The sequence below is a fragment of the Artibeus jamaicensis genome, unplaced genomic scaffold, assembly GCF_021234435.1.
Source record: "Artibeus jamaicensis isolate MK-2021 breed Jamaican fruit bat unplaced genomic scaffold, CSHL_Jam_final contig_402, whole genome shotgun sequence".
NCBI lineage: Eukaryota > Metazoa > Chordata > Mammalia > Chiroptera > Phyllostomidae > Artibeus > Artibeus jamaicensis.
In genome coordinates this window covers 7,570,962-7,586,947 of record NW_026521818.1, presented here as the reverse complement: position 1 = coordinate 7,586,947, position 15,986 = coordinate 7,570,962, and positions in this window count along the sequence as shown.

The following is a 15,986-nucleotide window of genomic DNA, read 5'->3' as shown; positions in this document are numbered from 1 at the left end:
GATACTGATCCCGTGATTGATTGCTGAAATCTAGGGACCTGCACTGTATCCAAAAAAAAACTGGGGATGTTCTCAGACAGACCCTTTCTGACGCTGTAGAAAAGCAGAGGAGATGCAACTGAAGGAGGAACCATATCGCCAGGCTACTTCTGCTGCCTGTAATGGAGCAGCCTAGCCAAGGAAGCTCCCATAGGAAGAGTCAGGAGCTGCCAAATCAGAAAACTGAAAGTCTATTACATAAAGGACACGTGAAAAAAGGAAACAGCAGGTTTAAGGAAAAAGAGATTTAAGATTAAAAATCAACAACAACAAAGAAGATGTTTAGGACTATCCAGATCATCCCCCCCCCCCATTTCCAACCCACCCCCCCAGCCCACCACATGCTATGCAGGTAGGTAGTCAGGCTAACTCAGAGATGATTGACAATCAGAAAGGAACCAACATGCACATTGAAATCTCCAAAAAAAAAAAAAAAGAGGAGATATCATAAAATACAAGAAACGGGAAATAGAGAACAGATTGGAAAACACTGCAAAAAAAAAACCCACTAAAAAATTCAGAGTAATAGTCATTTAAATTATCAAAGAAATTGCAGAAAAGTAACTAATTTTTTAATAAAGAGCTCAAAGAAGAAATTTGATGATTCAAGGAAGAAATGTTAAGTGAGCATGAATGAATAAAAATTAAGTAAGCAGGATTAAGAAGGAAATGGAAGAAGTTAAAATATGAATATAAGTCACACATATGCCAAATCTCACATAAGCATAACTGTGTTCATTAATCAAGTCAGTAACTAGGATATGAGAAAGAATAAAATAAATATAGGTGAATTTAAGTACACAAAATAAGACATTGAAAATAGAGTGTAAAAGAAGCAAAAAGAAAGTATACATAGGTAGGATGAAATTAATAAATTATTATTTTTAAAAGCTAATTTTAATAAAAGTGAAAATGCAAATATAAGAAAGGACAAATAAATAAAACAAAAGCTGCTTCTAAGAAAGAAAGTAAAGTAGATCAACCTCTGGGCACATGATTAATAAAAAAAGATAAAACCAAAATTAAAAATAGCAAGTATAAAAAGAAAGCTATAAAGTTTAGAAGAAATCAAAAGACATGAGAGAATATCATCTGCAATTCTACATTAATATTTTTATAAGGCTTAAGAAATTGATGATTTTCTAGCAAAACAGAAAGGGCAAAATTGGCCCAAGAAAAAGTAGAAAACCTGAAGGGACCAATAAATGTAGGTATTGAAAAAACAATTTTTTAGATCTGCCACTTTAAAAAGACACTTGCCCTAGATATTTTTATGAGTGGGCTTTATAGGCACATTAAAATGAAACTTATAAAACAGATAGTTCCTATAATAAACTGTTTCAGATCACAGTAAAAATAGTTATTTATAAGATTAACATTAACTTAATACCAATATTGATTAAAGTATGCAAATTCCAATTATGAATATAGATACAAAATTTAGAATAAAATATTAGCAAATTAAATGCAGCACTATATTGAACTAATAATACACTATAACTAAGAAATATTTTATTAGGAATGCAATGACAGTTTCTTTAGGAAAGCTATAAACATAATGCATTTGTTATTATATTAAAGGAGAAAAAATTATAAAATCCAACAGTCATTTCAAATAAAAGCCTCAAATCAAATACTAATAGAAGGAAACTTCTGAGATTCAGCAAAGGCTATCTATCGAAATCAATACTGATTTATCAAACATTATGTTAGCATTTCTCCTAAAGTCAAGAAAGATTTAAATCTGCAACTCAAAAGGCTATCTATATTCTATGCTAGTAAAAACACTAAAATGTATATTGAAAAAGTTACTGAATTTTAAATATATACACAAATCACATACACATTTACAATATTAAGACAAGTTACATAGAGTGAAAAAAATCATATTATTCCTAGGTTTCTCCATAGTAACAATAAGGAAAAGTTATAGACTTCTGGTAAGGTGAATGGGTAGATGTGCTTCACCTCACACAACCATGAGAAGGACCACAACTAACTTCAACCTCAAACAAAAACACCCAGAATGCCAGAAAGTTGAATTGTATGGAATTCCAACAACCAAGGATTTAAAGAAGCTGTAATTCAACCTGGCAGGTAGGAGGGGCAGAGATGGGGAGCCAGGGTGGAGAGGATGCGTGAGGCAGTAGGGAGGAGGTGGTGAGGCGGTGGCTCCAGCAACCACTGGAGCCAGCAGTCCCATAGTCATGTGCAAAGGATAAAAAATGGGGCGAGGGGACAATATACCTTGTGAATGAGTGATCCCAGCCCCAGGACAGACTGTGTAGCCCAGGCTTCCAGCACCAGGAAAAATGACCTTATAACTTCTGTCCATAAAAACCAGCTTGGATTAGGGCAGTGGAAAAAAACTATGAATTTCTCAGGAGTCTATCTAAAGGGACTACAGGCACACACAAAACTGTCCACTCTGGGAACTACCACCAGGGCAGCCACTGAAGACATGCATAAGGGAAGTGGCTGAAGTGACTGGAAATGGGGCGAGTTCCAGGCAAGCCTCCAGAAGTCAGGCAGCAGTGGCATCGTCCCCTCTCCAACCCCTCCCTGACACAGTGCCACAAAGGGGTGAAGCAGGTTGGCCCACCCTGACAAATACCTGAGGCTCTGCCCCATAGAATTTAACAGGTATGCTAAGATAGGGAATCAAAGCAGCTCTGCTTCATACACAGAAACAAACAGGAAAACTGCCAGATTGAAGAGACAAAGAAATATGGCCCAAATGAAGAAACAGAACAGAATCCCAGAAAAATAGCTAAGCAAAGCAGAGATAGCTAACCTATCAAATGCAGAGTTCAAAACACTGGTGATCAGAACACTCAGAGATCTCAATGAATATGGCAAAAGAATAAGGGAAGAAATGAAGGCTACACTAAGTGAAATAAAAAAAAATCCACAGGGAACCAATAGCAAAGGGAGAAAAGCTGGGATTCAAATAAATGATTTGGAGCATAAAGAAAAAATAAACATTCAACCAAAACAAAATTTTAAAAAAAGAATTCAGAAAAGACGAGGAGAGTTTAAGAAGACTTTAGGACCTCTCAAAACTACCATAATCCAAATCATAGGGATCCTAGAAGAAGAGAAAGAGCAAGAAATTGAAAACTTATTTGAGAAAAATAATAAAAGAAAACTGCCCTAAGTTGGTGAAGAAAATAAACATACAAGTCTAGGAAGCACAGAGAGTTCCAAACAAATTGAATCCAAAGATAACCACACAAAGACATTTCATTATTAAAATGCCAAATGTTAAACATAAAGAGAGAAACTTAAAAGCAGCAAGAGAAAAGAAGTTACTTATATACAGGTGAGTTCCCATAAGAATATCAATTAATTTCTCAAAAGAACCTTTGTAGGCAAGAAGAGACTGGTAAGAAGTATTCAAAGTGATGGAAAGAAAGGACCTATAACCAAGATTGCTCTACCCAGAAAAGCTATCATTTAAAATGGAAGAGCAGATAAAATAGTTCCCACACAAGGTAAAGCTAAAGGACTTCATCATCACCAAGCCCTATCATATGAAATGTTATAAATGTTAACACTGAAGAAAGAAATTAAGGAAGACACAAATAAATGGAAGCACATACCATGTTCATGGATTGGAAAAATTAGCATCATCAAAATGTCTATACTACCCAAAGCAATCTATAGATTCAACACAATCCCTATTAAAATACCAATGACATATCTCCAAGATATAGAAAAAATACTTCAAAAATTTATGTGGAACCACAAATGATCCTGAATAACAGCTGCAATTTTGAGAAAGAAGAACAAAATAGGAGGGATCACAATACCTGATATCAAGCTGTATTACAAGGCCACTATAATCAAAACAGTCTGGTACTGCATAAAAACAGACTCATAGACCAGTAGAACAGAACAGAGAGCCCAGAAATAAGCCCAAGTCTCTATGGTCAATTACTATTTGAGGAAGGGTGCAGAACCATGAACTGGAGTAAAAATAGCCTCTACAACAAATGGTTTTGGGATATCTGGACAGCTACATGCAAAAAAAAATGAAACTTGACCACCAACTTACACCATACACAAAAAATAAATTCAAGGTGGATAAAAGACTTAAATATAAGTCATGACACTATAAAAGTCCTAGAGGAAAACATAAGTAGGAAAATCTCAGACATTCTATGCAGCAATATTTTCACCAATACATCCCCTAGAGCAAGGGACATAAAGGAAAGAATAAACAAATGCGACCTCATCAAAATAAAAAGTTTCTGCATGGCTAAAGAAAAGAGCAAAATGAGGGGGTTCTGGCCAAGATGGAGGCATAGGTAGGAACCCTTTGCTTTCTCAAATAAACTAAAGGAGGATAATAACCAATCTAAAATCAATAAACAACCAGAAGTTCCAGAAAATCAAACTGCATGGAACTCTGACAACCAAGAATTTAAAGAAACAGTCAGCCAGACCAACCAGACCAGTGAGGTGGCAGACAGAAATAACCTGAGGTGAAGTGGTAGACCACACATGGGGCTGACTGAATGGGAAACTGAGACTCAGAGCTGACTGCGCACTATGTCAGTTGCCACATTGGGAAAACTCCCAGTCTCACAAGAGTTCGTTGGAAAGTGGGGCTAGGACCAAGCAAGCGAGATGCACTGTTCCCTCTCTGGCCCTTCCCACACAGTCAGTGCCACAGCACAGCAAGGAGGGTTGCCCTGCCCAGGTGAATACCTAAGGACCCACCTCCTTACAACCTCTCCGGTGCACCAAGACAAAGAAATATGGCCCAAATGAAAGAACAAAGCAAAAGTTCAGAGAGAGAGCTAGGGATGAGGAGATAGCCAACCTATCTGATGGAGAATTTAAAGCCCTGGTAATCAAAATACTCACAGAACTGATTGAACTTGGTTGAAAAATTAAAGAATGAATGAAAGATACCCAAAATAAAATAAAGCAAAATGTTCAGGGAACCAACAGTGACAGGAAGAAAACCAGGACTCAAATCAACGATCTCCAAAATATATAAAGAACTCACACAACTCCACTCCAGGGAGACAAACAATCCAATTAAAAAATAGACAAAGGACCTGAACAGACACTTCTCCATCCAGGACATACAGAAGACCCAGAGACATATGAAAGGATGCTCAGTATCATTAACCATCAGAGAAATGCAAATTAAAACCACAATGAGACACTACTTCACACCAATCAGAATGGCCATCATAAACAAATCAGTAAACAATAAGTGCTGACAAGGTTGTGGAGAAAAAAGGGAACCCTAGTGCACTGTTGGTAGGAATGCAGACTGGTGCAACCACTGTGGAAAACACTATGGAATTTACTCAGAAAACTAAAAATGGAACTGCCTTCTGACTCAACAATTCCACGGCTGGGACTATATCCTAAGAATCCTGAAACACCAATTCAGAACAACCTAAGCACCCCAATGTTCATAGCAGCACAATTTACAATAGCCAAGTGTTAGAAGCAATCTAAATGCCCATCAGTAAATGAGTGGATAAAAAAATATGGTACATTTACACAATGGAATTCTATGCAGCAGAAAGAAAGAAGTTTCTCCTACCCTTCATGACAGCATGGATGGAACTGGAGAGCATTATGCTAAGTGAAATAAGCCAGTTGCTGAAAGAGAAATATGACCTCACCTCTAAGTGGAAATTAATCAACAAAACAAACAAGCAAGCAAAGTATTCCCAGAGACATTAAATTAAGAAACTCACAGTAACCAGAGGGCAGGAGGGCGGACAATATCAGGGGGAGGGTCCTTAAGAAGCATGTATAAAGAACTCATGGGCAAAGCCAAAGGGGAAAAAGATTAAGGGTGGGGGGGATGTAGGTGTGTGTGGGGGGGCAGGGGAAAGTGGTAGTGGGAAAATAGAGACAATCGTACCTGAACAACAACAAATGCAAAAAAAGAGAAAAATAATCCAACTATAACAGTAAAAAAAAGAAGAAGTACAAATTGGTAGGTAAAAAATAGACAGGGGAAGGTTAAGAATAGTATGGGAAACAGAGAAGCCAAAGAACTTACATGCCCAACCCACAGACATGAACTAAGGGGGGTGCGTTGCTGGAGGGAAGGCAGGTGCTAGACAGAGGGAGGCAAATGAGAAAAATTGGGACCACTGCAATAGCATAATCAATAAAATATACTTTAAAAGAATGTATAATGTTGTCTACAAATTTTCAAAGATTCATTTTACAAACACACACATGTGCACACATGCAAGGCATACACTCATGCATGTGCATGCAAAACAGGTACATGTGCAAATACAGCCTCACACAGACTACATGTAAATGAACATGTGCATACATGTACATCTAATTTTTCAAATCATTTTGCTTAACTGTAGGGGGACCTTTAAAAATTCCCATAAAGGGGAAAAATATTTACTAAATTTCATTAATTCCTTCAGTTTTTAGTATCTTTTTAGCAAAAGTAAGTAAAAGTCAAGGAAAGATTTATTAGTATATTTTATCTCATTTAACATATAATATATAATCTTAGTTTTCTAAATTATTTTCTTCTATTCCATCTGAATATATGGATTAAAACACCTGTAGAATAGGGTTCACCAAATATTAAGAACGTCAAGGAACATGCATAAAGGACCCCTGGACAAACCAACAGGGGGAGCATACTCAATGTGGGAGGTGGGGGGGGGGTGGGGCAGGAGAAAGTAATGGGGAAAATGGGGATGACTGAAATTGAACAACAATTAAGAAGAACAGTATTTCTAAATGAGTTTTTGATTGATTCAGTTTTCTTTTACTTTATTACATAAATTTTGTCCTAAAATTTATATTCTTTTTACAAAACTGATCAAGTTCACTTCCACAAAGTGAAAAATAAAAATGGGTGGGAATAAGAAGAAAAAGAGGCGATGTTAGCATTACCCTGTGACTTTCTATTATACTGTGTTCAGTGTATTTGTTGGATGAGTCAAAGAAAATGTTGTAATGGAGTTTTCATTCTGTAAATTTGATTTCACAGGAATTTGTTTTAAAGGGAAATGCAAGCTGAGCTGGCCCTTCTAATCACTTAATAGGCACCCCTGTCTCCCTCTCATTCAATAATAGAAATTAGAGCTGGAGAGGCCGCCCCACCTCCTGTCAATGAGTCCTGTGGTGCATTCTCCTGGGTTCTCTTAGCTCAATATTAAATGACTCATGTGTCAGAGTTTCATCTATTTCCCATTCTCGAAAGCTAACATCTTCTTGCATCCACCTAGTGACAAATGCACTAAAAATGTGAGGAAAGATCATCTGTACCTTATTATTGAGTTCTAATAGGTCTTATGTGAGGACCTTCTAGCCAGGCCTCAGTTCACTAGCTTCTGATGACACAACAGTAATACTATAAATTGGACCCATTGAAAGATATTTCCAGTAACAAGAAGAAAATCTGAAGATCACTTTTTAGTATTTGTGTACCCTTTGCCAGGCTGCCCGGCTAACTCTATATAGAAGCTTGTGGAATTATAAATGGTCATCCAAGAAAAAGAGATGTGAAGTCTAGATTCTTCCTTTGCCCCACTTTACATGGAAATAGAATTCCAAAGCCCACTCTCTAGATCCAGCCTCCATTTTCTGCTTGTTCATGTCATAGTTCTCTCTCCTAAGTCCCGCAAAACACATGCACACTCACACGGGCCCACACGCGTACTCACTCATATAAGGGAGGGGCTGGCTGCCTTCTTAAGAAGCAGGTACCAGGAGGTGGACATGGAATGAGTGTTGGAGCTGATGAATCATCGTGTTGTAACCAACACCATAAAGATGGTTTGAGGGAAATATCATAAATGGGTGCTAAATTTAGGAGGGAAATTACTAACTTCACAGAGGCATAATTTACACAAAATAAATGCACCCATTATTTATATGGTTTTAGGAGTTTTGACAAATTGATACACCTGTGCAGCCACCACCAATAATCCCTTTTCTATCACCTTAAATCTTCTCATATGCCCCTTTGTAATCAATACCTCCCCCTCCCTGCTCTCAGCCATAGTCAACCACTGATCTGCTCTCTATCACTAGGTATGTTTTACCTTTTCTAAGATGCAATATAAATATAACCATACAGGACATATTCTTTTGTACTTTGCTTCTTTCCATGCATAATACAGGGTGGGGCAAAAGTACAGGTGTGAGTACGCAAAACACAGAGTTTAGTGTTGTATTATTATTTATTAATTATTGCATTATTTTCCATATGAACAACTGTAAACCTACTTTTGCCTGACCCTGTATTCTTAAAATTCATCCATTCTGTCACATGTATCAGAATGTAATTCCTCTTTATTACTGAGTAGTTCCCTGTGGTACACGATTTACATATGGGGCCACCTGTTGATGGACATTTGGGTTACTTCTAGTTTGGGGTTATTATGAATAAAGCTGCCATGTACATTTGTGCACAAGTCCTTGTCCAGACGTATATTTTAATCTCTCTCGCATAAGTAAGAGCAAGACCCTAGGTCATATGGGAAGTACATGTTTAACTTTATAACAAACTGATATATTTCAAAGTGGTTGCTTCATTTCACACTCCCACAGTAATGTCTGAGATTCACAGTTGTTCTTCATCCTTATATTGTCAGTCTATTTTAGCCATTCCAGTAGGAGTTTGGTAGTACGTTTCACGACAGTCTTAACTTGCCTTTGGGGAGTAAACTTTGATAAGGAGCAGAATATTTACATGGTCCTTAAAATGTCTCACCACAGACTGCTTATTAGAAGCAAGGGAGGTAATAATATCTATACAGTGGAACAATTGGGCAATGCTGATTAAAGTTAACATCATAAATGGGAGGCAAGTGGAAATTGAATGTCTCTAGAAGACACAGGCTGAGAAGGTCACATGTTACTGTGTAGTGTCCTGATGGGGGTCACGCACCCTAACACCGCTCATGACAAAACTTATCAAAGTGAGGGACATTCCACTTTAAAAAGAGACCATATTCTTCAAAGGGTTGATGTCATAAAAGAAAAAGAAAGTTTAGGGAATTGTTCCGGGAGAGGGAGACTAAAGAAAACAGACAGCTAAGTGTAATACTTAATCCTAAATTGGATTCTGTAGTTCAGGGGAAAAACACACAAGCATATACAAATACAGTAAGGGGTCTTGTAAATTGGCAAAATTGACTGTAGAAAGGTAAACTAGGTAAAAAAAAATTATGCAGCTGCCAAGTTTACTAAAATTGATCATTGTACCATGATTGTATAAAAAATTAGTCTTATTCTTAGGAAATAGACACTGAAATATTTAAGGGTAAACAGATATACTATATGCAACTTTCAAATGATTACAAAAATAATATATGACAGAGCAAATGATAATATATGACAAAGCAAATGTGTCAAAATGGATTAAAAGGTTAACAACAGGTCAATCTAGGTAAAGGGTGTACTAAAATTCTTTCTACCACTTCTATACTTTTGATGTTTGAAATTGTTTCCAAATAAAATAATTTTAGGTAGCTAAGACTGATTGGATTAAGATGTCATACACCTTGTCTCACATCTAAAATCCTTAGAAATTAGAGGGGAAAGAAAGTGAGGGGTTTTTTAAAATCAGTAACAGTCATAGGAAAACATGAGTGACCTTTGTGAACCTGAAACGTTGATGTCCTAAACAACAGTAAGCAGAAAAGATAGGATTCAGAATAGAAATTGTAACTCAAAACAAATACATTAACTTCCCACTCCTGCCTGCATATATCAAAATCCAGAACTAAACTATGGCCTGCTGATTTCAAGTTAGATACAAGTACAAGAAACTGAACCATGAACTCTTACACCTGAGCCTGGCTCAAAGGAGGAGTCACTCACAAATTCCAGGCTTCTCACTTGTGGCAGTGAAGTGGCTCTGCCACCCACCTCCCCCATCCTGACAAAGGAGTGAAATTCTTCTGAGGACCCTCAGCCATTTCTGGACACAGTTAACAGCTGGGGGCCCAGAGCCACCAAGCCAGTAGGACGCAGAAAACAGAAGCAGAGAATGAACAGACCCTGCTTTCAGAACAGACATGTTGCAGTGTCACCTGCTGCCCTGCTCTCCCCAAACCCCTCTGATGTACTGTCTCTGGTCCCTAAAATCCTAGATATACTATCCTCCCTGGTTTTTTTCTGACAAAATGATGACTAAAGAGCTGACAAAGAGACTTATCCAAGAAAAAGAAGATCAAAAATACAAACAGTAAAATGACAAGAACCTCACAGCTATTAATAACTGAACCTAAAACAAAAACAAAAACTAAGCAAACAACTAGAACAGAAACAGAATCACAGAAATGGAGATCACATGGAGGGTTATCAGTGGGGAATGGGTGGGGAGAGAATGGGGGAAAAGGTACAGGGAATAAGAAGCAAAAATTGTAGGTACAAAATAGACAGGGGGAGGCTAAGAATAGTATAGGAAGTGGAGAAGCCAAAAAACTTATGTGTACAAGCCATGGACATGAACTAAGGTGGGGGAATGATGGTAGGAGGAGGGTACAGGATGGAGGGGAATAAAGGGAAAAAATGGGACAATTGTAACAGCATAATCAGTAAAAATATGTTTTTTTTTTACAAGAGCTGACAGATTCTATCTGGCCACACCTGTCCTGTGACCACCTAGTCTACTGGTTCACAAACTCCCTCCCGAGGCTTTTGTCCCTGGCCACAGGTCTGCTAATCCATCCTCCCTCCTGGACACTTCCATTCTTTGGTTCCTGGCACAGTAAATATGTCTCTCTTCAAGAATTATCAGTCTTCTGTTAAAAACCTGTCCCACATAATCTCATTGCTCTCCTCGGAAGTCTTTGCCAGCCAAGGCAAAGTGGCAGGAGCAGGGTGCCAAGAGGTTGCTTTTCATTCCATTCTAAGGTGAGCACATGGAAACCTTTTGACCCTACAAACATGAAAAGGTGAAAGAATCACTTTTCCTCAACTTCCAGATATGTCATTTCATATTCAGCAAGAAAGAAAGTATAACTAGGAACATCAAATATTTAATTAGTGTGCATTTTAGGAGTTTCTATACCAGCTTCCAAAAATCATATTGAGACTCCATCATATCAAACTTAGATGTTTCTATGACACAGGACACTTAAAACTGATGTTTTATCTGCTTCATGTCAAGTCTTGTGACCGGTTTATTTGTTTGTTTGTTTTTCAGTATTTTTCTCATGAAAGTGCAGATTCGGAACCTTTTTTCTTTTTCTTTTAACTTTGTTTTCATTGTTGACACTATCGCAGATGTCCCCATTCCTTCCCCCTTGCCCGCCTCCACCCGGCCCCCACTCTGCCTTCCCTCTGGCCATCACGACACTGTTGTCTGCGTCTCTCTGTAGGGCAGTGGTCCAGACTTGTTTGTTCGGTGGAAATTCCGGCCCATCACTTACTAGTCTAATCCAGGTTAGACCTGGCATCTGCAGTGAAGCGCTGTCCGACTCCCAGGCCAGAGCGTCTCCTGGATGGCAGGCCCTGAGAAGCATCTCTCAGGTCCCAGACCTCCACTGTGCTACGGGCACGGGCTGCACACCTGCTCTGTGCAACAACAGGACATGATTTAAGACCAAATTTTCTAAGCAAAGCAAAAAAGATTTAAGAAAAGCACTTTCATCAGTTTTACCTCTTCCAGTTTGTCTATAAGGGTGGATGTAACAAAGCCAGGGTCCCAGAGAATTTGAATTGCGCAATGTCAGTAAAATTATGTGAGACTGTATTTGAAGCCATTTATCTCTTATGATTGTAATTTCATGCAAAAATATCAATTAATGAGGACTGAAATTATTTCCCCTTTAATAATTATTATCCAATAATATAAAAGGCTCTAGCTAAGTGTTTTATTTCCAGTACCTCACTGAATCTTTATAACAATATTCTGAGTTAGATACCAACGTCTCTATGTTATGGAGAGGAAAATTGCACCTCAACAAGATTAAATGAATTGGCCAAGATCACACAGCTGAAAAATGACAGCACGAGGATGCAAAGCCAGATGGACGTTCTACTTATCTGAGCTCTGACCACCATCCTGCACTTCCTCCTGTCTTTTTATCTCAGCATCTGTTCATGTGTCTACATCATCAGGACAGTTAGATTTATTAGAACCAACCTGCCAAGAACCATTCTACATAAAAATATCTCAAACTGCTCTCTCTTCCATAATACTTTCTAAATGAATTGCCAACAAGTCTGGAAATGAGCTAAGTAGCATTCTCGGGATTGAAGAGCACACATCTGCAGGCTTTGCTGATTCATATTCATTCTGGTGTTACAAGTGCTGCCTCTCCCATGTTTTACTGATCACTTCTTTACAAGATCTTCACTACTTCATAACTGTTTGGGCTTCTACATTTTTTTTCTTGTGGAGACAGATGATCTGCATGCTTGTAAAGTTGGAATAATGAAAGGAAATGAGGATCCTATCCAGACCATCCTCCATCCCCTGATACCAATAAATCACTAAATTAAATGTTCATTTTCTGGGACATTATCAGAGTACACCCCTTCTGTGGGCCAACTTCTCACAAAATTCTGCAGAACAGTAAGAGCCAAGGACAAGGGACGAGCACATTTGTCCATTTTAATTAATCAGAAAATGTGTCTACCACAAATACAGTCTCTGACATCATTTCTAAAAGGAAGTCATTTGCTTCAGCCTGAAGTTTCCTTGGGTCAGGCACCCATAGAACCTTGAAACTAGAACCATTCTGAGGTGGACAGAGAAGGAGGAGACAGAGAAGACGCCACCTTTGCCTTGTTCCGGGTTGAATATCTATGCATTTCTACAAATGTTCTTGAGCTTTATTCTGGGATACAGCTAAGTTTCTTGGTAACACTATGATCCTTTTAAATCTTACAGGTAAGCTTTGTTTGGCAAAATCACAGCAACATGTGACCTAAAGTGAATTTTGCCCCATTACTGGGACGAGGTCCTTCAGAGTATTTGATCCAAAGCCCAGAGTTTTACGAGGTGTCCCAGGAGAGCTGTTGGGAAGAGGCCCTGTCCCCTGCCCTGATGTGAGCTCCCAGTGTCCCCTCTGACCCCTTAGGGTGGTTCTCTCCTGGCCATGACAACTCCCTTTCACACATGTGCTGGTGAGGACTCCCCTAGATATTTAAAGATAATTTCTGCAGAGCTCTGGAGATTTTTTTCTGTGAAACTTCCTTTTTTCTAGTACTTTCCCTGAAAACTCTACCCCTCTTAGCCTCTCTGAACTCACAGCTCCATCTCCTTACCTCAGGGAGACACCAGGCTCAGCCTTGGTACCTCTCTCTGCACTGTAACCTGGAAACTCCCTCCAGGCAATGAGAAAACTGTGGGGACCACCTACGTGGCTCCCTATCTCTCAAGGATCACTCTCATTCATTGACTGAAGCTTTACTTGCCTTCTGCCTTCGTCACACTTTATCTCTGTCTAAAAAGTATTTGCCCACTTTTTTGAACAGCCTCAACTCCTCCCTCTGAGATTTGACCCAGCTAAAATACCACTTGACCCATGAAGTCTTTCCTATGTCTCCAACCAGAAGTAATCTCCCTTGTCTGAACTCTGCTGACAATGTTCACCTTCTAAATATGTTAGATACAAAAATGTTCTCGTTTTATTTCCCCAGTAGACAGTGACCTCCTTAGGACAAGAAATCCCACCTCACCCTTTTCACTTCCTCAGTGATACTTTCTACTCTACTAGCTGTTCATTAATGTTAAAGGAATAAACAAATAAAATGGCAAGATGTGTCATCTCATCCCAGAGCACTGAACTGAGATCCATTAGAGACCCTGGTCAAAGGGTGCAGAGACAGACCATGATTTTAGTAAGGCAGGGGGATCCCAGCCACCGCCCACACAGTGGCCATATCCAAGAAGTAAATATGACACAGAACGTGTCACGCTTTTCCCAGTCTGTCTCTATTTCTGTAACTCTCATAAGCTACGACCCTGATCTTAAAAAGAATCATTTTATGATATGGTTCCAATGTGTAAAGCAAACATTTCCTTTTTTTTTTTTACTTTTATTGATGTTCTAATACAGTTGTCTCCATTTTCCCACCATAACTTTCTCCAGCCGAACCCCCACCCACCTCCCACCCCCAATCCCGCCTCTTTTTGGCTCCGTCCATGGGTCCCTCATTCATGTTCATTTATGTCCCTGTCCCTTCTTCCCCATGTTATTTCCCTCTCACCTCCCCTCTGGTTACTGTCATTTTGTTGTCAATTTCAATGTTTCTGGCTATATTTTGCTTGCCAGTTTACTTTGTTAATTAGGTTCCACTTACAGTTGAGATTACACAGTATCTGTCCCTCACCACCCAGATTACTTCACTTAGCATAATGCTCTCCAGTTCCATCCATGCTGTCATAAAGAGTAGGAGAAACTTCTTTCTTTCTACTGCATAGTAGTCCACTGTGTAAATGTACCATAGTTTTTTCATCCACTCATTTACTCATTTAGGTTGCTTCCAACACTTGGCTATTGTAAATTGTGCTGCTATGAACATTGGAGTGCATAGGCTCTTTTGGACTGATGTTTCAGGGTCTTAAGGTATAATTCCAGCCATGGAATTGTTGGATCAGAAGACAATTCCATTTTTCGTTTTTTAAGTAAATTCCACACTGTTTTCCACAGTGGCTGCACCAGTCTGCATTCCCAACAACAGTGCACTAGGGTTCCCTTTTCTCCACAACCTTGCCAGCACTTACTATTTACTGTTTTGTTTATGATGGCCATTCTGATTGGTGTGAAGTGGTATCTCATTGTGGTTTTAATTTGCTTCTCTCTGATGGCTAATGATACTGAGCATCCTTTCATATGGGTCTCTGGGTCCTCTGTATGTCCTTGTTGGAGAAGTGTCTATTCAGGCCCTTTGCCCATTTTTTAACTGGATTGTTTGTCTTCCCAGAGTAGAGTTGTGTGAGTTCTCTATATATTTTGGAGATCCAATCTTTGCCTGAGGTATCATTGGCAAATATGTTTTCCCATACAGTTGGTTCTCTTTTCATTTTAATGCTATTTTCTTTAGCCATGCAGAAGCTTTTTAATTTAATGAGGTCCCATTTGTTTATTCTTTTCTTTATGTCCCTTGCTTTAGGGGGACATATTGGTGAAAATATTGCTGCATAGAATGTCTGAGATTTTCCTACCTATGTTTTTCTCTAGGACTTTTATGATATTATGGCTTATATTTAAGTCTTTTATCCACCTTGAATTTATTTTTGTGCATGGTATAAGTTGGTGATCAAGTTTCTTTTCTTTTTTTTTTTTTTTTGCATGTAGCTGTCCAGATCTCCCAACACCATTCACCATTTGTTGTAGAGGCTGTTTTTACTCCAGTTCATGGTTCTGCACCCTTCCTCAAATATTAATTGACCATAGAGACTTGGATTTATTTCTGGGCTCTCTCTGTTCTGTTCCATTGGTCTATGAGTCTGTTCTTATACCAGTTTGATTACAGTGGCCTTGTCATATAGTTTGATATCAAATATTGGGATCCTCCTATTTTGTTCTTCTTTCTCAAAATTGCTGCATCTATTCAGGGTCATTTATGATTCCATATAAATTTTTGAAGTATTTTTTCTATATCTTGGAGAGATGCCATTGGTATTTTAAAGGAATTGTACTGAATCTATAAATTGCTTTGGGTAGTATAGACATTTTGATGATGTTAATTCTTCCAATCCATGAACGTGGTATGTGTTTCCATTTATTTGTGTCTTTCTTAATTTCTTTCTTCAGTGTTGTGTAGCTTTCTCAGTATAGGTATTTTAGTTCCTTGGTTAGGTTTATTCCAAGGTATTTTATTTTTCTTGTTGCTGTATCAAATGGGATTTTTTCCCTGATTTCTGTTTTTGATATTTTACTATTGGTGTACAAAAATGCCTTTGATTTCTGAATATTGACTTTGTATCTTGCTGTTTTGCCAAATTCACTTATTAGGTAAAGTAG